General features: G+C 37.5%; 1 pseudogene; it reads right to left on the reverse strand.

Moving 5' to 3' along the window:
• Positions 1-18,956: 18,956 nt before the first annotated feature.
• LOC110805275 (cysteine-rich receptor-like protein kinase 25) lies at positions 18,957-25,497 on the reverse strand (annotated as a pseudogene).
• Between the last annotated feature and the right edge of the window lie 245 nt (positions 25,498-25,742).

Raw genomic sequence — 25,742 nt, forward strand, 5'->3', positions numbered from 1 at the left:
CACGTTTTAGGAAACGTGCACGAACACAAACACTTACGCACACACACACGGCAGCCTCGATGGGCCGCCCATGCGTGCGTGCGAGCAGCAGCCCACGCAGCGAGGCCTGCGCGAGCCACAAGCCCACGCAAGCACCCGCGCGCGCTGCGCGCGCTGTGCGCGCTGCCACGGCCTGCTGGGCCTGGCCTTGCGCTGGGCCTGGCGTGGCTGTTTGTGTGGCGCGCTTGGCTTGCTGGGCGATGGCCTGGCTTCGTGCTGGGCCCTCGTCCGGCAGGCTTCGTCCGATGCTTATTCGTACGATACGCTTCCGATTAAATTTCCGATTCCGGAATTCATTTCCGATACGAACAATATTTAACATTTCCGATTCCGGAATTAATTTCCGTTTCGAACAAATATTTAATATTTCCGTTTCCGGAATTATTTTCCGATTCCGGTAATATTTCCGATTCTGACAATATTTCCGTTTCCGGCAATATTTCCGATTCTGGTAATATTTCCATTTCCGATAATATTTTCCGATACGTACCATGTTTCCGTTTCCGGCAACATCTACGACTTGGATAATATTTATATTTCCGATATGATCCATATTTCCGTTTCCGGCAATATCATCGTTTCCGGAGTATTCATTTCTTGCCTGTGACGATCTCAGCTCCCACTGAAACCAAGATCCGTCGATTCCGAATATCCATAGATAGAGTATTTAATGCCATTAAATACTTGATCCGTTTACGTACTATTTGTGTGACCCTACGGGTTCAGTCAAGAGTAAGCTGTGGATTAATATCATTAATTCCACTTGAACTGAAGCGGCCTCTAGCTAGGCATTCAGCTCACTTGATCTCACTGAATTATTAACTTGTTAATTAATACTGAACCGCATTTATTAGACTTATCATAGAATGCATACTTGGACCAAGGGCATTATTTCCTTCAGTCTCCCACTTGTCCTTAGGGACAAGTGTGCATTTCCTAATTCCTTTGTCGCTCGATGCTTGCTCTTGAACATAAGGTAAGAGTTGTCATCCTTATTATGTCCAGAGGTGTTCCTCGGTTTCAGAGTTCAACTGATCAAATAAACAGATAATCATAGCCTATGATTCATCCGAGCACGGCCATGCATTTCACAGTTTCTAGCTCTCCGAGTGGCCTTGTACAACTTTTAAGCATCTCATCCCGATTTATGGGAGGACAATCCCAATCTTGCGATCTTGAGATTAGACTTCGTTTGATAGGTGATTACCTGAGCGTTGCCTTTATAGCCTCCTTTTACGGTGCGACGGTTGGTCAACGTCAAAGCAACCAGTTCTCAAACAAGTAATCTCAAATCACTCAGGTATTGAGGATTTAGTGTCTAATAGATTAATGAAATTTACTTATGACAGATTTTCATCTCTTACAGTAAAGTTTCATAGGTCTTGTCCGATACTAGTCTTCCCAAAGTAAGTATCTATGCAAATGATTATAACATTGCCATGTCCACATAGTTCAAGAAACAGAACTACTAGTCATCTTGCATTCTAATCGTCTAACGTTTTCTATGCGTCCAATTTTATAGAAAACTCCGACTAGGGACCATTTTCAACCTTTGACATTCAAGTTCACTTGATAGACATTTCTTAGTCAAAGGACTGGTCCTGACAGTCTATCTTGAATATATCGTCAAATTGAAGGGACTCATCATTTAATAAACCACAAATTAAATGGAAAAATGAATTCTTTTCATTTATTGTGACTGATTAACCAATAATGTTTTACAAAGATTTAAACTCTAAAACTTTAAAACATTAAACAGAGACATCAAAGCCATTCTCCAATATGCTTGATTCCCATAGCTGCAGTGTGCGAGTTGTGCTTCGCCTGCGGCAGAGGTTTAGTTAATGGATCTGATATGTTGTCATCAGTTCCAATTTTGCTTATCTCGACTTCTTTTCTTTCAACGAACTCTCGTAGAAGGTGAAATCGACGAAGTACATGCTTGACTCTCTGGTGGTGTCTAGGCTCTCTTGCCTGTGCAATAGCTCCGTTATTGTCACAATACAGGGCTATTGGTCCTTTAATGGAGGGGACTACACCAAGTTCACCTATGAACTTCCTTAGCCATATAGCTTCCTTTGCTGCTTCATGTGCAGCAATGTACTCCGCTTCAGTTGTAGAATCCGCAATGGTGCTTTGCTTAGCACTTTTCCAGCTTACTGCTCCTCCGTTGAGGCAGAAGACAAACCCAGACTGTGATCTGAAATCATCTTTGTCGGTTTGGAAACTTGCGTCCGTATAGCCTTAACAATTAATTCATCATCTCCACCATAGACCAGGAAGTCATCTTTGTGCCTTTTCAGGTACTTCAGAATGTTCTTGGCAGCAGTCCAATGCGCCTCTCCTGGGTCTGACTGGTATCTGCTCGTAGCACTGAGTGCGTACGCAACATCCGGGCGTGTACATATCATAGCATACATTATTGAACCAATCAATGATGCATATGGAATCCCATTCATTCGTCTACGCTCATCAAGTGTTTTTGGGCACTGAGTCTTGCTTAGAGTCATTCCATGAGACATGGGTAGGTAGCCTCGCTTGGAGTCCGCCATCTTGAACCTATCAAGCACCTTATTGATATAAGTGCTTTGACTAAGTCCAATCATCCTTTTAGATCTATCTCTGTAAATCTTGATGCCCAATATGTACTGTGCTTCTCCTAGATCCTTCATCGAAAAACATTTCCCAAGCCAAATCTTGACAGAGTTCAACATAGGAATGTCATTTCCGATAAGTAATATGTCGTCGACATATAATACTAGGAAAGCAATTTTGCTCCCACTGACCTTCTTGTATACACAAGATTCGTCTGCGTTCTTGATGAAACCAAAGTCACTGACTGCTTCATCAAAACGTATATTCCAGCTCCTGGATGCCTGCTTCAATCCGTAGATTGACTTCTTTAGCTTGCATACCTTTTTAGCATTCTTTGGATCCTCAAAACCTTCAGGCTGTGTCATAAACACAGTTTCTGTTAAAACGCCGTTTAAGAAAGCAGTTTTGACATCCATCTGCCATATTTCGTAATCGTAATATGCAGCGATTGCTAACATTATCCGAATAGACTTTAGCATTGCAACTGGTGAAAAGGTTTCATCGTAATCCACACCGTGGACTTGCCTGTAACCTTTTGCAACCAATCTAGCTTTGAAAACTTCAAGTTTCCCATCCTTGTCCTTTTTCAGTTTGAAAACCCATTTACTTCCAATGGCTTGATAGCCATCTGGCAAATCGACCAAATCCCATACTTGGTTTTCAGACATGGAGTCTAATTCAGATTGCATGGCTTCTTGCCATTGCTTGGAGCTAGGGCTCGTCATAGCTTGTTTGTAAGTCGCAGGTTCATCACTTTCAAGTAATAGAACGTCATAGCTCTCGTTCGTCAAAATACCTAAGTACCTTTCCGGTTGAGATCTATATCTTTGCGATCTACGCGGGGTAACATTTCTAGATTGACCATGATTCTCACCAGATTCTTCTAAAGATCTCTGAGTTTCATCCTGAATGTCATCTTGAGCATTCTCTAGAGTTTGTTGTTCGACTCGAATTTCTTCGAGGTCTACTTTTCTCCCACTTGTCATTTTGGAAATGTGATCCTTCTCCAAAAAGACACCATCTCGAGCAACAAACACCTTGTTCTCAGATGTATTGTAGAAGTAATACCCCTTTGTTTCCTTTGGATAGCCCACAAGGATACATTTGTCAGATTTTGGATGAAGTTTGTCTGAAATTAATCGTTTGACGTATACTTCACATCCCCAAATCTTAAGAAAAGACACATTTGGAGGCTTTCCAAACCATAATTCGTATGGAGTCTTTTCGACAGCTTTAGACGGAGCTCTATTTATAGTGAGTGCAGCTGTATTTAGTGCATGTCCCCAAAATTCTAATGGAAGTTCGGCCTGACCCATCATTGACCTGACCATGTCTAGCAAGGTTCTGTTCCTCCGTTCCGACACACCGTTCCATTGTGGTGTTCCAGGAGGAGTCAACTCTGATAGAATTCCACATTCTTTCAGATGGTCATCAAATTCATAGCTCAGATATTCACCGCCTCTATCAGACCGCAGTGCCTTAATCTTCTTGCCTAATTGATTCTCTACTTCACTCTGAAATTCCTTGAATTTGTCAAAGGATCCAGACTTATGCTTCATTAGGTAGACATAACCATACCTACTGAAGTCATCAGTGAAAGTGATAAAGTAGCTGAAACCACCTCTAGCATTTGTACTCATTGGTCCACATACATCTGTATGGATTAAACCCAATAGTTCATTTGCTCTTTCTCCAACTTTAGAGAAAGGTTGCTTTGTCATTTTGCCAAGTAAACATGATTCGCATTTACCATAATCCTCTAAGTCAAATGGTTCTAGAATTCCTTCCTTTTGAAGACTTTCTAAGCGTTTCAAGTTTATATGGCCTAATCGACAATGCCACAGATAGGTGAGATCTGAATCATTCTTTTTGGCCTTTTTGGTATTTATGTTATATACTTGTTTGTCGTGATCTAATAAATAAAGTCCATTGACTAATCTAGCAGATCCATAAAACATCTCTTTAAAATAAAACGAACAACTATTGTCTTTTATTAAAAAGGAAAATCCCTTAGCATCTAAGCAAGAAACTGAAATGATGTTTTTAGTAAGACTTGGAACATGGAAACATTCTTCCAGTTCCAAAACTAGCCCGGAGGACAACGACAAATAGTAAGTTCCTACAGCTAATGCAGCAATCCGTGCTCCATTTCCCACTCGTAGGTCGACTTCACCCTTGCTTAACTTTCTACTTCTTCTTAGTCCCTGTGGATTGGAACATAAGTGTGAGCCACAACCTGTATCTAATACCCAAGAAGTTGAATTAGCAAGTATACAGTCTATAACGAAATACCTGAAGATGGAACGACTGTTCCGTTCTTCTGATCTTCCTTTAGCTTCAAGCAATCTCTCTTCCAATGCCCCTTCTTCTTGCAGTAGAAGCATTCGGATTCAGAAGTGGGTTGACTGACCTTCCTCTTTGCAGATTTGGCGCCAGTTTGCTTAGTTGGGCTGGCCTTGTTGCCACCTTTCTTAGCATTCCTCTTCTTTCCAGATTTCTTGAACTTGCCCCCACGCACCATAAGCACATCCTGCTTATCACTTTTGAGCGTCTTTTCAGCGGTCTTCAGCATACCGTGAAGCTCAGTGAGCGTTTTGTCCAGACTATTCATACTGTAGTTCAGTTTGAACTGATCATACCCGCTATGAAGAGAATGGAGGATGGTGTCTATAGCCATTTCCTGAGAAAATTGCTGATCCAGCCGACTCATATTCTCAATGAGTCCAATCATTTTGAGAACATGTGGACTTACGGGCTCGCCTTTCTTAAGTTTGGTCTCAAGAATTTGCCTATGAGTCTCGAATCTTTCGACTCGAGCCAGATCTTGGAACATGTTCTTCAACTCACCGATGATTGTGAAAGCATCTGAGTTGATGAACGTTTTCTGCAGATCCGCACTCATGGTGGCGAGCATTAGACATTTCACATCCTTGTTGGCATCAATCCAACGATTGAGGGCTGCCTGAGTGACCCCGTCGCCTGCAGCTTCGGGCATCGCCTCATCTAGGACATACTCCTTTTCTTCCTGCATAAAAACTATTTGTAAGTTCCTTTGCCAGTCTAGGAAGTTTTTCCCGTTCAACTTCTCCTTTTCGAGAATTGATCGAATGTTGAATGAATTGTTGTTTGCCATATTAAAAAACTACAATTGAAAAGAATAAACAAATAAATAACCATTCACAGTTTCTCTTAATAAACTTAAATTCTAGCATACATGCATAATTCAATGTTTATTAAGCATTTTATTCAAATTATGTGTTCCGGCATGTGTGAATAAAATGATTCCAAGATCCTAAAATCATTGAAGAACTAAGCACAGTTTGTCGACTTAATCCTAGAACATCTTAGGTAAGCAAAAGCCTTTTGCTAATAGTCTAGAAACTATTCTTGGTTGATAGGTACGTCTAAGAACTTGTTAGGTAAACCTATCGAATTTGCCACGACATAAAAGGACTCCTTACTTATATCGTTGAGTTTCACCAAAACTAACATGTACTCACAATTATTTGTGTACCTTGCCCCTTTAGGACCAATAAGTAACACCTCGCTGAGCGAAAACTATTACTAGATTGATGTAAAGGATATCCAAGCAAGTGTATATTTTGGCATGGCACCTTTTAACTCAATTTTTAAGTTTGGAACTTAAGGCTCTTACTATGTTGGTTAGATTTTAAGTGAACTAAAATCCTTAATCATGCAACATAATCAAGCTTTTGATCTCATAAATTTTAAGACATATTTAAAAGCAATAAATAACTTAAAACATGCATAAGATATTTGTGATCTAGTATGGCCCGACTTCATCTTGAAGCTTTGACTTCAAAGTCCGTCTTGAAAATCTCCGTGGGAGGCACCATTTTCTTCAAATAGGATAAGCTATAACTAATTACAACTATTTGATGGTACGCAGACCATATTTGAATTGAAAAATAACTTTGGTACTTTAGACCAATTACATTCAAATTAATGGTACGCAGACCATATTTTCTATCCTATTTGGGCCATACTAGTCACTTTATAACCTGCAAAACAGTACATATACAATATATACCATTCACCCATTCATTATCATGAATGGCCCACATAGCTGGTTAGTAAAACACATTATGCATCACGTAAACATTTGCAGCAATTAATCAAGGGCACCAATAATCTACCAATTATTCAGTCCTTATTAATTCTAATCAAGTTGTTTTAACCTTAAGGATTTGTAGACCTAATCAAGAGTTTATGACTAAAATACGCTCCCACTTAAACCAATAAATTCATATGCTTTACTAATTTTAAACATAAAAATGTATTTCTAGTCTAACCGGAAACATACAAATTTAATTAAAATTTAAAGCTCATATAAATTTATAATTGAATCCAAAAAGTTTAATTTAATTTCAGTCGTTATTTAAATTAATTCATGATTTTAATTTTAGTAAAATAATTAGAATAAATAACATTTATTATAATTACAATATTCAAAATTAAAATCCAAGAAAATAATTTAAATTATTAATTTTAAAATTAATTAAAATTACGTAAACAGAAAAATTTCAAATTAAACATTCAAAACGATCTAATCGTAACGCAAACACCCTACACATTGCACGCCCATGGGCCGCACGCACACAGCCATCGCTGGCCATGTGCGCGCAGCCCATGCGCTCGTCGCATAGCTGCTGCATCACCATCGCAAGCCTCCGCACGCTGTGGTGCTCGCTGCGCGCGCGCCAGCGCTCGTCGCACGCGAGCCATCGCTTGCAGTGCGCGCGAGCCATCGCTCGCTTGGCGCGCGACATCGCTCGCTGTGCGCGCGACATCGCTCGCTGGGCGCGCGAGCTCGCTCGCTGGGCGCGCGACATCGCTCGCTATGCGCGCGAGCAACGCTGGGCGCAGCGCTCGTGGCACGCGAGCTTGCGCTCGCTGCGCGCGAGGCTGCGCGCTCATGCGCGAGGCAGTGCGCGTTGTGGCGCAGCTCGCTTGCTGCCCACACGCGACTGCCTTGGCTCGCCCTTCGCCCATGCCCATTCATCCATTGCTCGTGGCCCACGACACAAGGCAGGGCTGCTGCCTTGTGCTCGTGCACTACGCCCTTGCTCATTGCATTCGTGCCGCACGGGCGACGAGCTCCCTTGCTCGTCGTCGCATGCCCGCATTATACAACACCCCTTAAGGGTAACACGAAGCGTCCATTGCTTTGTGCGTGCAAGTTATATGAACGAATCGCATAAAAAATTTAAAATTTATAAAATTAATGACAAATTAATAAATATTATTAATTTCATAATTTTAGGGCGAAAAATCGAAAATTTATTATCCAATTGATTTCCGATTGTTATGGATTCAAGTCTAGGTCATAAAAATTTAAAATTTATCATAAATTTACAATTTTTATGGTGGTTTTTAATCATAGGTTTCTAATTAAATTACAATTAATTATGAAAATCAAATTAATTCTAAATTATTCTAATTTTCAACAAATTAATCATAATTACAAATTAGATTACATAATTAACAAGGCTAGGCATTCAAACTTGTTAAACATATACAGTAGGTCAATCAAAAATTCAAGATTTATCAACAAGAATCGCTAATATTTAATTTAACATCTTAAATTTACAAACTTTTGCGTTTGAAAAACTAAAACCTCCGAAAAGTCATAGTTAGGCTTCGAATTTAGGAATTCTGGGTTCGGCAGAAAAATACTATTTTTGTCAAAATTTTAGAATGCCTTTTACATGCGGAATTGACACAAAAATCACTCGATTTGGATGAGTAACGAAGAAACTGCCGAAAAACTGCGTACGTATAATTAAATAAACGCAATTTGCAATTAATTAACAATTACGAAAATTAATCACCCCTTTTAATTCTTGCAAATTTGTAATATTTAACCATGTTTATGCAATTTAGATTATGAAAATAATAAGGGGCTCGTGATACCACTGTTAGGTTATGATACATATGATATTACATAAATCATGCGGAAACAACCATTAACCCAGGATTACATATTATTTACACATAATCATATAGCATAATTTAGATGCATACTCTTTGTTGCGTGCCCTCCCCAGCTGCGCCCGAACCGAGCAAGAACAAGTCTTTAGGACTCCAAGTGTCGTCCCTCCGTAGATAGTCCACAGCACGTCCGGATCCGCCTTAAGATTGACCAACTAGAATCGCCCTTAAGGTACTAGAATTTTCGGCACTTTTGAGCAAGATGTGTGGCTGAATTTTTCTCTCAAAAACTCACTTTGAATACTTTTAAACTCGTTATAAATTGTGAACCCAGGCCACATATTTATAGGGGTATGGAAAGGGAATTGGAATCCTATTCAGATACAAATTAATTAAACCTAGAATCCTACAAGAACTCTAATTTAATTAATTTATCAAATAGAATTAGGAATTTAATCATTAACCGAACTCTGCACGTTTTAGGAAACGTGCACGAACACAAACACTTACGCACACACACACGGCAGCCTCGATGGGCCGCCCATGCGTGCGTGCGAGCAGCAGCCCACGCAGCGAGGCCTGCGCGAGCCACAAGCCCACGCAAGCACCCGCGCGCGCTGCGCGCGCTGTGCGCGCTGCCACGGCCTGCTGGGCCTGGCCTTGCGCTGGGCCTGGCGTGGCTGTTTGTGTGGCGCGCTTGGCTTGCTGGGCGATGGCCTGGCTTCGTGCTGGGCCCTCGTCCGGCAGGCTTCGTCCGATTCTTATTCGTACGATACGCTTCCGATTAAATTTCCGATTCCGGAATTCATTTCCGATACGAACAATATTTAACATTTCCGATTCCGGAATTAATTTCCGTTTCGAACAAATATTTAATATTTCCGTTTCCGGAATTATTTTCCGATTCCGGTAATATTTCCGATTCTGACAATATTTCCGTTTCCGGCAATATTTCCGATTCTGGTAATATTTCCATTTCCGATAATATTTTCCGATACGTACCATGTTTCCGTTTCCGGCAACATCTACGACTTGGATAATATTTATATTTCCGATACGATCCATATTTCCGTTTCCGGCAATATCATCGTTTCCGGAGTATTCATTTCTTGCCTGTGACGATCTCAGCTCCCACTGAAACCAAGATCCGTCGATTCCGAATATCCATAGATAGAGTATTTAATGCCATTAAATACTTGATCCGTTTACGTACTATTTGTGTGACCCTACGGGTTCAGTCAAGAGTAAGCTGTGGATTAATATCATTAATTCCACTTGAACTGAAGCGGCCTCTAGCTAGGCATTCAGCTCACTTGATCTCACTGAATTATTAACTTGTTAATTAATACTGAACCGCATTTATTAGACTTATCATAGAATGCATACTTGGACCAAGGGCATTATTTCCTTCAGAACCTATCAAGCACCTTATTAATATAAGTGCTTTGACTAACTCCAATCATCTTTTTAGATCTATCTCTATAAATCTTGATGCCCAATATGTACTGTGCTTCTCCTAGATCCTTCATCGAAAAACATTTCCCAAGCCAAATCTTGACAGAGTTTAACATAGGAGTGTCATTTCCGATAAGTAATATGTCATCGACATATAATACCAGGAAAGCAATTTTGCTCCCACTGACCTTCTTGTATACACAAGATTCGTCTGCGTTCTTGATGAAACCAAAGTCACTGACTGCTTCATCAAAACGTATATTCCAGCTCCTTGATGCCTGCTTCAATCCGTAGATTGATTTCTTTATCTTGCATACCTTTTTAGCATTCTTTGGATCCTCAAAACCTTCAGGCTGTGTCATAAACACAGTTTCTGTTAAAACGCCGTTTAAGAAAGCGGTTTTGACATCCATCTGCCATATTTCGTAATCGTAATATGCAGCAATTGCTAACATTATCCGAATAGATTTTAGCATTGCAACTGGTGAAAAGGTTTCATCGTAATCCACACCGTGGACTTGCCTGTAACCTTTTGCAACCAATCTAGCTTTGAAAACTTCAAGTTTCCCATCCTTGTCCTTTTTCAGTTTGAAAACCCATTTGCTTCCAATGGCTTGGTAGCCATCTGGCAAATCGACCAAATCCCATACTTGGTTTTCTGACATGGAGTCTAATTCAGATTGCATGGCTTCTTGCCATTGCTTGGAGCTAGGGCTCGTCATAGCTTGTTTGTAAGTCGCAGGTTCATCACTTTCAAGTAATAGAACGTCACAGCTCTCATTCGTCAAAATACCTAAGTACCTTTCCGGTTGAGATCTATATCTCTGCGATCTACGCGGGGTTACATCTCTAGATTGACCATGATTCTCACCAGATAATTCTAAAGATCTCTGAGTTTCTTCGTGAATGTCATCTTGAGCATTCTCTAGAGTTTGTTGTTCGACTCGAATCTCTTCGAGGTCTACTTTTCTCCCACTTGTCATTTTGGAAATGTGATTCTTCTCCAAAAAGACACCATCCCGAGCAACAAACACCTTGTTCTCAGATGTATTGTAGAAGTAATACCCCTTTGTTTCCTTTGGATAACCCACAAGGATACATTTTTCAGATTTCGGATGAAGTTTGTTTGAAATTAATCGTTTGACGTATACTTCACATCCCCATATCTTAAGAAAAGACACTTTTGGAGGCTTTCCAAACCATAACTCATATGGAGTCTTTTCGACAGCTTTTGACGGAGCTCTATTTATAGTGAGTGCAGCTGTATTTAGTGCATGTCCCCAAAATTCTAATGGAAGTTCGGCCTGACCCATCATTGACCTAACCATGTCTAGCAAGGTTCTGTTCCTCCGTTCTGACACACCGTTCCATTGTGGTGTTCCAGGAGGAGTCAATTCTGATAGAATTCCACATTCTTTCAGATGGTCATCAAATTCATAGCTCAGATATTCACCGCCTCTATCGGACCGCAGTGCTTTAATCTTCTTGCCTAATTGATTTTCTACTTCACTCTGAAATTCCTTGAATTTATCAAAGGATTCAGACTTATGCTTCATTCGGTAGACATAACCATATCTACTGAAGTCATCAGTGAAAGTGATAAAGTAGCTGAAACCACCCCTAGCATTTGTACTCATTGGTCCACATACATCTGTATGGATTAAACCCAATAGTTCAGTTGCTCTTTCTCCAACTTTAGAGAAAGGTTGCTTTGTCATTTTGCCAAGTAAACATGATTCGCACTTACCATAATCCTCTAAGTCAAATGGTTCTAGAATTCCTTCCTTTTAAAGTCTTTCCATGCGTTTCAAGTTAATATGGCCTAATCGACAATGCCACAGATAGGTGAGATCTGAATCATCCTTTTTGGCCTTTTTTGGTATTTATGTTATAAACTTGTTTGTCGTGATCTAATAAATAAAGTCCATTGACTAATCTAGCAGATCCATAAAACATCTCTTTAAAATAAAACGAACAACTATTGTCTTTTATTAAAAAGGAAAATCCCTTAGCATTTAAGCAAGAAACAGAAATGATGTTTTTAGTAAGACTTGGAACATGGAAACACTCTTCCAGTTCCAAAACTAGCCCAGAGGGCAACGACAAATAATAAGTTCCTACAGCTAATGCAGCAATTCGTGCTCCATTTCCCAATCGTAGGTCGACTTCACCCTTTCTTAACTTTCTACTTCATCTTAGTCCCTGTGAATTGGAACATAAGTGTGAGCTACAACCTGTATCTAATACCCAAGAAGTTGAATTAGCAAGTATACAGTCTATAACGAAAATACCTGAAGATAGAACGACTGTTCCGTTCTTCTGATCTTCCTTTAGCTTCAAGCAATCTCTCTTCCAATGCCCCTTCTTCTTGCAGTAGAAGCATTCGGATTCAGAAGTGGGTTGACTGACCTTCCTCTTTTTAGACTTGGCGCCAGTTTGCTTAGTTGGGCTGGCCTTGTTGCCACCTTTCTTAGCATTCCTCTTCTTTCCAGATTTCTTGAACTTGCCCCCACGCACCATAAGCACATCCTGCTTATTACTTTTGAGCGTCTTTTCAGCGGTCTTCAGCATACCGTGAAGCTCAGTGAGCGTTTTTTCCAGACTATTCATACTGTAGTTCAGTTTGAACTGATCATACCCGTTATGAAGAGAATGGAGGATGGTGTCTACAGCCATTTCCTGAGAGAATTGTTGATCCAGCCGACTCATATTCTCAATGAGTCCAATCATTTTGAGAACATGTGGACTTACGGGCTCGCCTTTCTTAAGCTTGGTCTCAAGAATTTGCCTATGAGTCTCGAATCTTTCGACTCGAGCCAGATCTTGGAACATGTTCTTCAACTCACTGATGATTGTGAAAGCATCTGAGTTGATGAACGTTTTCTGCAGATCTGCACTCATGGTGGCGAGCATTAGACATTTCACATCCTTGTTGGTATCAATCCAACGATTGAGGGCTGCCTGAGTGACCCCGTCGCCTGTGGCTTCGGGCATCGCCTCTTCCAGGACATACTCCTTTTCTTCCTGCATAAGAACTATTTGCAAGGCCCTTTGCCAGTCAAGCAAGTTTTTCCCGCTCAACTTCTCCTTTTCGAGAATTGATCGAATGTTGAATGAATTGTTGTTTGCCATAATTAAAACTACAATTGAAAAGAATAAACAAATAAATAACCATTCACAGTTTCTCTTAATAAACTTAAATTCTAGCATATATGCATAATTCAATGTTCATTAAGCATTTTATTCAAGTTATGTGTTCCGGCAGGTGTGAATAAAATGATTCCAAGATCCTAAAATCCATTGAAGAATTAAGCACATTATGTATTTAGACTTAATTCAAAAATCTTTTAGGTAAGCAAAAGCCTTTTGCTAATAGTCTAAAAACTACTTTTGGTTGATAGGTACGTCTAAGAACTTATTAGGTAAACCTATCGATTTTGCCACGACATAAAAGGACTCCTTACTTATATCGTTGAGTTTCACCAAAACTAACATGTACTCACAATTATTTGTATACCTTACATCTTTAGTATCGATAAGAAACACCTCGCTATGGCGGAAAACTATTACTAAGATCGATGTAAAGGATATCCAAGTAAGTGTTATTTTGGCATGGCACCTTTTAACTCAATTTTTAAGTTTGGAACTTAAGGCTCTTACTATGTTGGTTAGATTTTAAGTGAACTAAAATCCTTAATCATGCAACATAATCAAGCCTTGATCTCATGCATATTTAAGACATATTTAATAGCAATAAATAACTTAAAGCATGCATAAGATAAATGTGATCTAGTATGGCCCGACTTCATCTTGAAGCATCAACTTCAAAGTCCGTCTCGAGAATGGAAACTTCGTCTTGAATTTCACCGTGGGAGGCGCCATTTTCTTCAAATAGGATAAGCTATAATTAAACTAATTACAACTATTTGATGGTACGCAGACCATATTTGAATTGAAAAACAAATATGGTACTTTAGACCAATTACATTCAAATTAATGGTACACAGACCATATTTTCTATCATATTTGGGCCATACTAGCCACTTCATAACCTGCAAAACAGTGCATATACAATATATACCATTCATCCATTCATTATCATGAATGGCCCACATAATTGGTTAGTTAAAACACATTGTATGCATCATATAAACATTTGCAGCAATTAATCAAGGGCACCAATAATCTACCAATTATTCAGTCCTTATTAATTCTAATCAAGTTGTTTAGCCTTAAAGGATTTGTAGACCTAATCAAGAGTTTATGACTAAAAGGGGCTCCCACTTAAACCAATAAATTCATATGCTTAACTAATTTTAAACATAAAAATGTATTTCTAGTCTAACCGGAAACATACAAATTTAATTAAAATTTAAAGCTCATATAAATTTATAATTAAATCCACTTATTTAATTTATTTTCAGTCAAATTTAAATTAATTCAAGGTTTTTAATTTTAGTAAAATAATTAGAATAAATAAAATTTATAATAATTATAATATTCAAAATTAAAATCCAAGAAAACAATTTAAATTATTAATTTTAAAATTAATTAAAATTACATGAACTGAAAATCTTAAATTAAAATTTAAAACTCGACAATCGTAACATGACGAGCACTTGGGCTCGCGCCCAAGCCCTGTCGATCGCACGACCCATCGCTGGCCCATGGCACATCATCGCAGCAGCCACGCGCAAACGCAGCAAGCCAAGCCACGCTTGCGCGCAGCCTGCCTGCCCATAGCATCGCAGCAGCTACGATGGTGCTCGCTCGCTCGCGCAAGCAAGCGCTCGAGGCCACACGTGTTGGTGCGCGGAGCAGCGATCGCTGGGCGACTAGCTCTCGCCCTCGCGCGCGCGCGCCTCTGCTCGTGCCATGCCATCGCTGCTCGCCCATTGCCCACATGCGCGCAGCACTCGACACAAGGCAGGGCTGCTGCCTTGTGCTCGCGCGCCACTCGCCTTGCTCGCTGCATTCGTACCGCATGGGCGACGAGCTCCCTTGCTCGTCGTCGCATGCCCGCACTATACAACACCCCTTAAGGGTAACACGTAGCGTCCATTGCTTTGTGCGTGCAAATTTTATGAGCGAATTGCATAAAAATTTAAAATTTTTAATTCAAAATTAATGACAAATTAATAAAACATATTAATTTCATAATTTTAGGGCGAAAAATCGAAAATTTATTAATCAATTAATTTCCGATTAATCATGGATTCAAATCTAGGTCATAAAAATTTAAAATTTAACACAAATTAACAATTTTTATGGTGGTTTTTAATCATAGGTATCTAATTAAATTATTAATTAATTATGAAAATGAAATCAATTCTAAATTATTCGAATATCAACAAATTAATCATAATTACAAATTAGATTGCATAATTAACAAGGCTAGGCATTCAAACTTGTTAAACATATACAGTAGGTCAATCAAAAATTCAAGATTTATCAACAAGAATCGCTAATATTTAATTTAACATCTTAAATTTACAAACTTTTGCGTTTGAAAAACTAAAACCTCCGAAAAGTCATAGTTAGGCTTCGAATTTGGGAATTCTGGGTTTCGAATGCCTTTTACATGCGGAATTGACACAAAAATCACTCGATTTGGATGATTCATATGACAAAACATAAATCATGCGGAAAAAACCATATGACAAAACATAAATCATGCGGAAAAAACTATAAAGCCAGGAAAGCATATTATTTACACATAATCATTTAGCATAGTTTAGATGCATACAATTTGTTGGGTGCCCTCCCTAGCTGCGCCCGAACCGAACAAGAACAAGTCTTTAGGACTCCAAGTGTCGTCCCTCCGTAGATAGTCCACAGCACGTCCGGATCCGCCTTAAGCTTGACCAACTAGAATCGCCCTTAAGGTTGCTTAGGAAATTCGGCTAATATGGTGCAAGTGTATGGCTGATTTTTCTTCAAAATCTTACCTTTAGAATACTTCAATTGTATCTATAAATTATGACCCTAGGCACCTATTTATAGAGGTATGGAAAAGGAACTGGAATCCTATTAGGATACGAATTAATTAAACTAGAATCCTAGTAGAACTCTGTTTAATTAATTTATCCTTTTAGGATTAGGAATTTAATCATATATCGAAACCTAATAGTTTTAGGATTCATATAGCACACAAACACACAAACGCACGCACAACAGCCCACGAGGGGCGCCATGCGCGCGCGCGCAGCCCGCGAGCTCGCAGCCCATGACACGAGGCCCACACGCAGCCGCAGCCTTGGCGCGCGCTGGGCCTGCCTTGCGGTGGGCCTGGCGCAGCCTTGGCTGGTGCGTTGTGGCGCGCTGGCTTGCTGGGCGATGGCCCGGCTTCATGCTGGGCCTTCGTCCGGCAGGCCTCGTCCGATGCTAATTCGTACGATACGCTTCCGATTAATTTCCCGATTCCGGAATTCATTTCCGATACGAACAATATTTAATATTTCCGATTCCGGAATAAATTTTCGTTTCGAACAAATATTTAATATTTCCGTTTCCGGAATTATTTTCCGATTCCGATAATATTTCCGGTTCAGACAATATTTTCGTTTCCGGCAATATTTCCGATTCCGGCAATATTTCCATTTCCATCAATATTTTCCGATACGTACCATGTTTCCGTTTTCGGCAACATCTACGACTTGGATAATATTTATATTTCCGATACGATCCATATTTCTGTTTCCGGCAATATCATCGTTTCCGGAGTATTCATTTCTTGCTTGATGACGATCTCAGCGCCAACTGAAACCAAGATCCGTCGATTCCGAATATCCATAGATGGAGTATTTAATGCCTTTAAATACTTGATCCGTTTACGTAGTATTTGTGTGACCCTACGGGTTCAGTCAAGAGTAAGATGTGGATTAATATCATTAATTCCACTTGAACTGAAGCGGCCTCTAGCTAGGCATTCAGCTCACTTGATCTCACTGAATTATTAATTTGTTAATTAATACTGAACCGCATTTATTAGACTTAATATTATATGCATACTTGGACCAAGGGCACTATTTCCTTCAGTAAGGCGTCCCAAATCTCGACGCCTAAAGGCGTCGAGAAGTCTCGACTAAGATTTCCTCGACGATAATGATAGGCGTCGAGGGAAATTTTCTCGACGCCTATAGGCTTCTCTAATTAGCCAAAACGCGTCGCTAAAACACGTAAATTGTAGTAGTGATCATTTTCTTTTGGAATTGAATAATATTCGTAACTGTAACCATACCCGTACCCTCGATCTATCCAAATTTTTGGATATGGTATTGATTTGATAACCATATCAGTTATTATACCCTATTTTCTAGATTGGGTATATAGCAGGCTTTCAGGTTTATATAAGTAATTTTGTTGGACCCACTTTTTAATACTTGTTTTACATAAAATAAAAAATGAAACATTGTTTTTTATTTGGGTATGGCTGTATAATAACACATTCCAGTGTAACTTGATTATTTATTTATTAACTATTTTAGGTTAAGAGTATAATGCTTTTTTTTTTGAAAATTTATATGAAAATCAAAAAAATATTTTGCTATTTTGCTTTACGGAGTTTCCGTAATAACTTACTACGTATATTATAAAAACAGTAATATCAAAAAAAAGTGTGATGTTTTTCCATTCCTAACATATATGTACTTCAAATCAGTAATAATATAGAAGTATGTTTTTTATTCTTGTCGTAATACATGAAATCATAATTTATTTTTTCATATATACTTCTATTATAATAAATAGAAGAAAAAATAGAAAAAAAAAAATCAGGAAATCATATATTTTAAAAAATTCTTAAATTAAAAATAAATAAACTAAGGACTCACCAGGATGTGACATGTGTCATTTCTTGTGTGTCTTAGATTGGTATCGATATATATTGTATAAATATCAATTTTTTATAATTTTTAATTACACACGATTTGAGATATTAAAAGTCAAAGTAATGTGTTAGAGAAGTAAAAGTCAACCATGGTGAGATATTTATAGAACGGTAGAAGTATTTTATTTTAATTTTTTTTATCATTTTTAAAGTGATAATTCATGCATAATATTCATGATCAAATTCATATATTAGCCATACTTCTCGAAAAAATGTTTATATCTGACAAACAAAAGAAGTAGGGAGTACATGATATACTTTGTACCACGTAGTATTATACTCGGGTGACATATTTTTTGTTCCAGAGTAACATCATTGCATTACCATTTACCGAGGATCAAGCTCAGATAGAGTGGCCTCGTTTACTGTTGGTACATTCGATGACTGATCTGATTCAGTGTCGTCGTGCAGAAGAAACGCAGGTCGGGAAGGCACCGGAGGAGCAAGATCGTGATTGTTTAACAGAAGAACAACTGAAGACATGATAGGTCTATGACTTGTATTCTCTTGTACACACAACAACCCAATGTTAATGCATCTTAACACTTCATTAGTATTAGTTACACTTGACATTGTTGAATCTACTATGCTTAAAGGGGTTTCTTCTAGCCAATTTCTCCATGCCTGCATATGTGTAACATCACACGACGTGTATGAATAAATGAAAATGAAAAATCAATCAAAGTTGTACACGGACAAGTGTTTAAAAGACATATATATATAAGCTTTATGGGTTCTGTTGTGATGGGTGAAGTAGCCCGCAATCTTACATGTTAGTCAGTTTCTCTCTATTTACATCTTATTTCTTGCAATTCGGATTAAGTTGACTTCCTCGTTGGGCATTATATGAAGATCAACTTGATACCCTGGGAGATACGAGTCTGGGCTGCACCCTCCCTCAAGAGAGAGAGTCCACTTTAGAAGACCAATGAGGTTCTACCTTAAAGTTATAGGGTGATAAAGAGAGTAGCCCTTAGGATTATAAAGTGATTAAATCTCTCTTAGTTTATAAATTAACGTGGGTTATTCACAATGTGATGTTTTGTGGATCAGATCTTAACATGATATATAGCTAAAAGAATAAACGAAAACGAAAAGAAGAAGTGGAGTTTAATATTCTGTACTTAAGAAACTGAGAAGACCCTCTCCATTCCCTTCATTGTAATATCTGGTAACCCTTAGGCCACTTACGATTTCCAAGAGTAATACTCCAAAACCATAAACATCTGACTTAATGGAGAAGTGTCCTTGTTGCACATACTCCGGCGGCATGTATCCACTGCACACACTCATATTAATTGAGCAAGTAAAATGAGACTGAGGAATTATACGATTAATAATTGAAATACAATAAGTAAAATATAGTAATAATATTACAAGGTGCCGCATATTTTGTGTATCTTCATGAGTTTGGTCTACACCAAAAAGTCTAGCCATGCCGAAATCTGAAATCTTTGGGTTCATTTCTGCATCTAGAAGTATGTTGCCTGCTTTTAGGTCACGATGGACAACCAACAACTGAGATTCTTCATGTAGATAAAGCAATCCTCGAGCAATGCCTCCTATGATTTTGTAGCGAGTTTGCCAATCTAGATTTACGCGCTTGATGGCATCTATATATGCACGAACAGATTCTAGTAAGTTCAGGTTTTTATCGATAAGCAAAGTTCTACTACAACAGCTATATAATAAATAGACAAATTTGCCGAAAATAACCTAGCTAATAAAGTTATCTATTTGTCAATTACAACTTCAATTTTCTAATTTTTCCAATTACAACCTTAAACTTGTACGTATATTTTAAATTACAACCCAAAACCATTTTCTGGCAAAAATTACCGGAAAATGATGTCATAACGTTATTAAAAAAAAATCATGAAGCACATAATATCTGTAAAAAAAACGATTATTTTATTATTTTGTTTTAATTCTTATTTATCGATATTTTTATATAGAAAATATGTAATTTTTTTTTTATATAGAAAATATGTAATTTTTTTTAATAACATGATGACATCAACTTCCGGTGATTTTTGCCGGAAAATAATTTTGGGTTGTAATTTAAAATGGATGTATAAGTTTAAGCTTGTAATTGGCAAAAAATAAAAATTTGAGGTTGTTATTGGCAAATAGAGAACTTTAGTATGTTGTATTTGACAAATTTTCCCTATAAATAAAAAAAAGTCAAAAATTTACCAAATAAAAAGCAGTCCAAACTTTTATTTGGTAGAAGCTCATAAATTAGAAGTCTTTCATCTCCTTCATAACAATAGCCTATGAATCTGACCAAATTCTTATGTCGAAGCCTGGCTACCAGGACAGCCTCATTCTTAAACTCTTCTACACCATGCCCGGAATTTCTAGTTAGCCTTTTCACCGCTAATACTTGGCCACTGGGAAATATGCCCTGAATTAATATTGAATTGAGTCAGTAAACTCAATCTTATACAGAGTACTACGTATTACAAATTGTCAAATTTACTACATTTTATGTTCCTAAATACTTGCACCAATTTGACTAACACACTTTCCAACGATCAATACACTAGCTTGACCGTAATTATATGCAATTGCAGATTAGTAAAAATTATGAAATTGATATTAGAAAAAATATATACATTAAGATTAATACAACAACATACACTACAAAAAATTTGACTATTAACGACGGGAAATTCCGTCGCTAAAGGCCAATAATTGTTGATTAACGACGCGATTCTCCGTCGCGAACCCGTCATAAAAGAGTGCCGTCGTTAATGAAAAATCCCGTCGTAAAAGACATTTGCGACGGTTGTTCCCGTCTTTGTTTGGTTGTTATCCCCGTCGCAAAAGCTCTTTTGCGACGGGATTTTTACCCGTCGTTATTAGGTTGTCATAAAAGATACAAATTCTTGTAGTGATATTACACAATAACTTTTTATTTTTATATATTAGTGATAACTTTTGGTCATAACTAATGTATGAATAGTGCAAAAATCAAACTTTTGCAAGTATCCAGACACTGAGGGAGTAAGTTCGTTTTTTTCTTTATAAACACGCACTTCACAACGCCTTTATTACGCAATGGTATAACTAGATTTGATCTTAGAGTACGACTTTAACTCTTTCACCAATTAATTAAGCTACTACTCTTTTAGTTGTTATTAGTAGGGATGGCAATGGGCCGGATCTGGACCGGGTCCGACAAAATCCAAATCCAGACCCGCATTTTTTAATGTGATTCCAGATCCGACCCAGATCTATTGGGTTTAAAAAAAATCAGATCAATTCCCAGATCCGCTGGGCTAAGGTCCAAATTGGTTCAAAATGGATCTAAGCGTATTCCTTTTCCAAACAAATTTACCCTTTGTTTTACTTATCATACGTGTATTATTCGCCCACTTTTTGTATGTCAACAATTAACGTTGCTTAATACAAAAAATTCTTTAAATTTGTTTAGGAAAAAAGCATATTAGCTTTGTATTATGATAAAAGGTCAAAGTTTCTAATATTACTACTTATCTATCACGTTAAACAAATTTTAAATAGTTTAATATTATAAGAACTGAATGAATTTTAGCACGCAAGCTTGAATAATACTCCCGTCGTTCCATTTTATTCTTTACGCCATACACACGATTTAATAATTAATTAAAGTAGTATTACGTACAATAAAATAGTTCGTTTGTTGTACCAAAGATTTTGCAGTACCTTGTAAACTATGCCAAATCCACCCCGACCAAGCTTGTTGTTAGCATCAGAGAAGTTCCCCGTTGCGCTTTTAATTGTGTTAAAATCCATTTTTAGTGATTCCGGATTTCTTATCATATCATTTCCTCTGCCTTCAAGAATTCAAAAATTGAGTTATTAATGTCTAGCACATACTAACTATACCAATATAAAAAAAACGCACGACTAACTAGCTAGCTAGTACTTCGTGGGAAGCACCATGATTAGAGGTCGTTTTTCGAATATCAGATATGTGTGATAACACACATATCAGCTAAAAGACAAAAATGAAGTATCATTCTGTAACAAAAATTTTACCTTTATGTAACAAAAAATTTCTCTCCATCCTTTTATTGTCTGTACCGCACCACCACCACAACCACTACCCAACCAATTAAACCAACCATCTTTCTCCTTCACCTCTCCTCCCCACCGTCTATTCTTCACCACCAACAAACAATCACTAACACCCAAAATCAACCACCACTGCTAATACCCCTCACCTCGGAATGTCCCTAGCTCTGTCACCACCATCAAAACCATCTACAAAGTGGGGCGGCAAAATCTAGCAGATATATAACCACACCCTCATCAAGATCTACAAATCCGTTTCCTCATACTAAAATTTCAATTGAAATTCTCTTTAGTTATTTGAGTAATCCTTCATTAATTTTTTTACTAATCATAAAAAAAAAAAATCAATAGAAATTTCACTAGTTGAAGAGGCATAACTTGTTGGTGATTGACAAGAAGAATAAAGAAGGAATGATGATGAAGCGGAAGAGGAGGAGTTGCGGTGGTGGATATAGGAGATGAGGAAGTTTTTTTTTTTTAATGTAATTCAAAGAAATAATATTAAAAATGAAAAAAATGGTTTTTATAATGGATTTGGTTAAGGGTTAGAGTTCTGGTGGAGGCCGCGACTAAACAAGGAGGAAGGGTAAAGAAAAGAAGAAAGAAAAAAACTAGAAAAAGGAAGAAGGTAAAGGGAAAAAAAAAATATATATTAATTATTTTCTAATATAAAAATAACAAATGGTTGCATGACACGTATATAGGTGACCTGCTATACCGGGTTGGTGACTTGTTAGGTGCAATGAAAGTTAATGGGGTGCAAAGGTTAGATTATTAGATAATAATCCAAAGGTCGGATTATTAACAGAAAATCGTCGAAAGGTTGGATTATTTAAAGTAATTTTTCCTAATTCATAAGTAATATTACCTCCGTTTCAAAGTACATCTATCTACCTTTTTACTCATTTTTTCTTCTTCTAATTTATCAAATATTTTATTATAACTACTCAACTTTCACACATTCTCCATCTTTTATCTTAATATTGATTTATATAGTAATTGTAAAAGTCATTTTGAAATGGAGGAAGTACTAATTAATTCGAACCAACTACATGTTGGTTTAATAGTGATTGAGGGTTGAACCTGGTAGGGAGATCGCGTGTCCCCGCAACAATAATTGGGAGGGGATTGAAAGTGTTAGATAATGCCTTGAGTCAGTCAAGCCTCTTACTGCAACGCCCCAGCATGAGGTATATGTTATGCTAGACTAGGGTTATCTGTTTTGGGCCTATTTTCTGGGCTTTTTCGCATCTGTCTAGAGAGTACTATATAAAATCTTTAGGTCATAACCTAGCCGTATTCTGCAATCTGTATTCCTCAATATCAATAAAACTTTCCTCCCCTCTGCCTGTGGACGTAGCTAACACATTGTTAGTAAACCACGTTAAATCTCTGCGTTCTTTAATTACGTTAATTTAGCCTTTCTTTGCATCCGTTATAACAGAAAGCTATCCACCCAAAACTCGTACCGAATTCGAATTAGCCCTAAGTATAAGTCGTTTGGTAACAACTAAAAAAAGGATGGTTTTTCAATGGTTACAAAAGTACAAAGAAAAGGTAGCCACCAAAATAATGTTAAATCTTGACGTTTTATTGTAAAAAGACCAATCGTGTCCATTCATTACCTTAACTTTAAAAAATAATTAAAAAAATGATTTTAGGAAAAACCAAAAATATATTTTTCAAAATTAAAAATATCCCATTTTAGAAGAAAAAAACGTCAGCAAAATACAATACAATATACTACTTAGGATAGTTTTTTTTATAAAGAGTATCATCATTCCTTGATTCTTCCATCAAATTAATGAATCATATTTTAGAGGAAATCATCATCACTCAATTCATCACATTAATGATAACACCAACAATTAGAATAATATCATAATGGTCGCGATCCTTCTACTGGAGATTCTTTGAACTTCAAGAATTAAAATGATAAGAGCAAACAAGAAGAATATCATAAAACTAAAAATCAAACAAATCTTTGGGTTGGGAAAGGTTGATGAAGCTTTTTTTTAAACAGTAATCGGACGAAGCCAAAAAACGTACTTCGTATGATTTAATTACTCTATAACTGATTATAGTCTTATAGATTGACATTCCCTATTTTTTTCAATTTAATTTAAAACTAAGTTTTGATGTTTGATTTTTTTTTTTTCGTAATTTTTTAGTCAATTAAATGAACGGTCTTGATTAATGCTAAATATCAATGGTCATGATTTAAAGATCATAGTGGCTACAGTTTTGTTGTAGTCATTGTAAAATTATCCCTACAAAAATACTTCATCTGTATTTATTTAAGAGATACACTTGCTTTTTCTGACCGTATTTATTTAAGAGATACACTTGTCATTTTTAATAACTTATCAACCACACCATCTAATTAAATAATACATCTAATTTACCCTATGATCTACCATTCTATTAAACAAATAATTTCATAAACCCACTCCACCTTCCACCACAAAATGACATGGTCCCCCCTTGTTTAATTATTAAAATATCTACCAACCCTACTTGCTTTATTACTTTATTTCATTCAATTTATCTTCTTAATACTCGTGTCCGTCCAAGTGTATCTCTTAAATAAATACGGAGAGTAGCAAAATTAGAAACTTACCATTATTTGTTTTGACGGCGTGAGGCGGTAGAAAAGCTGATGCCGGTGATGGTGGTGGCCGGTCCAAGGGGTCCGTACTCCCCAAGGAGTTCAAATATGTAGCATTGTAGACGTGATAATCTTCCATCCGAATTTGGCAGCTCGTAAAGAACACTCTGATTGTCTGCCCGAACAGATCAAAGAGAGCAAAATTTATGGCTTGGTCAAGGCAATTATAGCAATCAGAATAATCCAAATCTGGTGTGCATTGTGCGTATGCGTATATAGTGTAGGACCTTGTGACTTTAGCTTTTCCTGCTGCATATTTACCACGAGAATCTCCGGCCGCCGCCCTTTTCTGCAACTTTGCCGTTGCAGTTTGGTTGAACTTCCCCTTGTCACTAAAATGAGAGTTATCTTGTAAGTGGAACCAAGGTGTAATCTCCATTTTCCTGAAAATGTAACGATTAGAGTACCTTAACATACACGTTGGGTACCACCCGATGGCGTCTTTTTGGTTGGGACATGCTTGGACAAGTGCAGTTGTTGCTTGAGCGAGACACCTGTGGCAATCATCGAGCAATATGTCCTTCATACACAACCCGATCCCGTTGACTACGTCAGAATCTTGGCCAACCGAAAAGTTGTAAAAGTTATAGTCGATTTTCGTGTCAGATGTTATGGTGGAAATAAGGGTATCAAGATTAGTTTTGAATGTACTGTTTGTAGTGTAGTTTCCAAATATGTCTTGACAAACGACGGAGGTGAAACTTGGTTGTGAGGTTATAGGTAAGATCAAGAAAACTAGTGTTTGGGTAAGGGCTAAAAGAATTACTCGTATCGTGTTGAGTTTGTTTGGAGAGTACATCATTTGAAACTTTTGATAATACAACAAATAATATTAAGATACTCCGTATGTATTAGTTAGGATGTTATTTATAAAGTTTACTGGGATTTTATATTTTATATTGTCTAGAGAATTAGGATAACCCTTCAATACGTTCGTACGGCCGTGCATTTCACGTTTAGGAGACCCATTTCATACGTTTGACAACATGTTTTTGTTCTGTTTTGGTAAGAGACAATAGTGTTATGCTTGGACTCTATGACTTGCTCAAGTCAACGTCAGTCAACTACGACGCGCACAACTAA

The sequence above is a fragment of the Spinacia oleracea genome, chromosome 6 (genome assembly GCF_020520425.1).
Source record: "Spinacia oleracea cultivar Varoflay chromosome 6, BTI_SOV_V1, whole genome shotgun sequence".
Classification (NCBI taxonomy): Eukaryota; Viridiplantae; Streptophyta; class Magnoliopsida; order Caryophyllales; family Amaranthaceae; genus Spinacia; species Spinacia oleracea.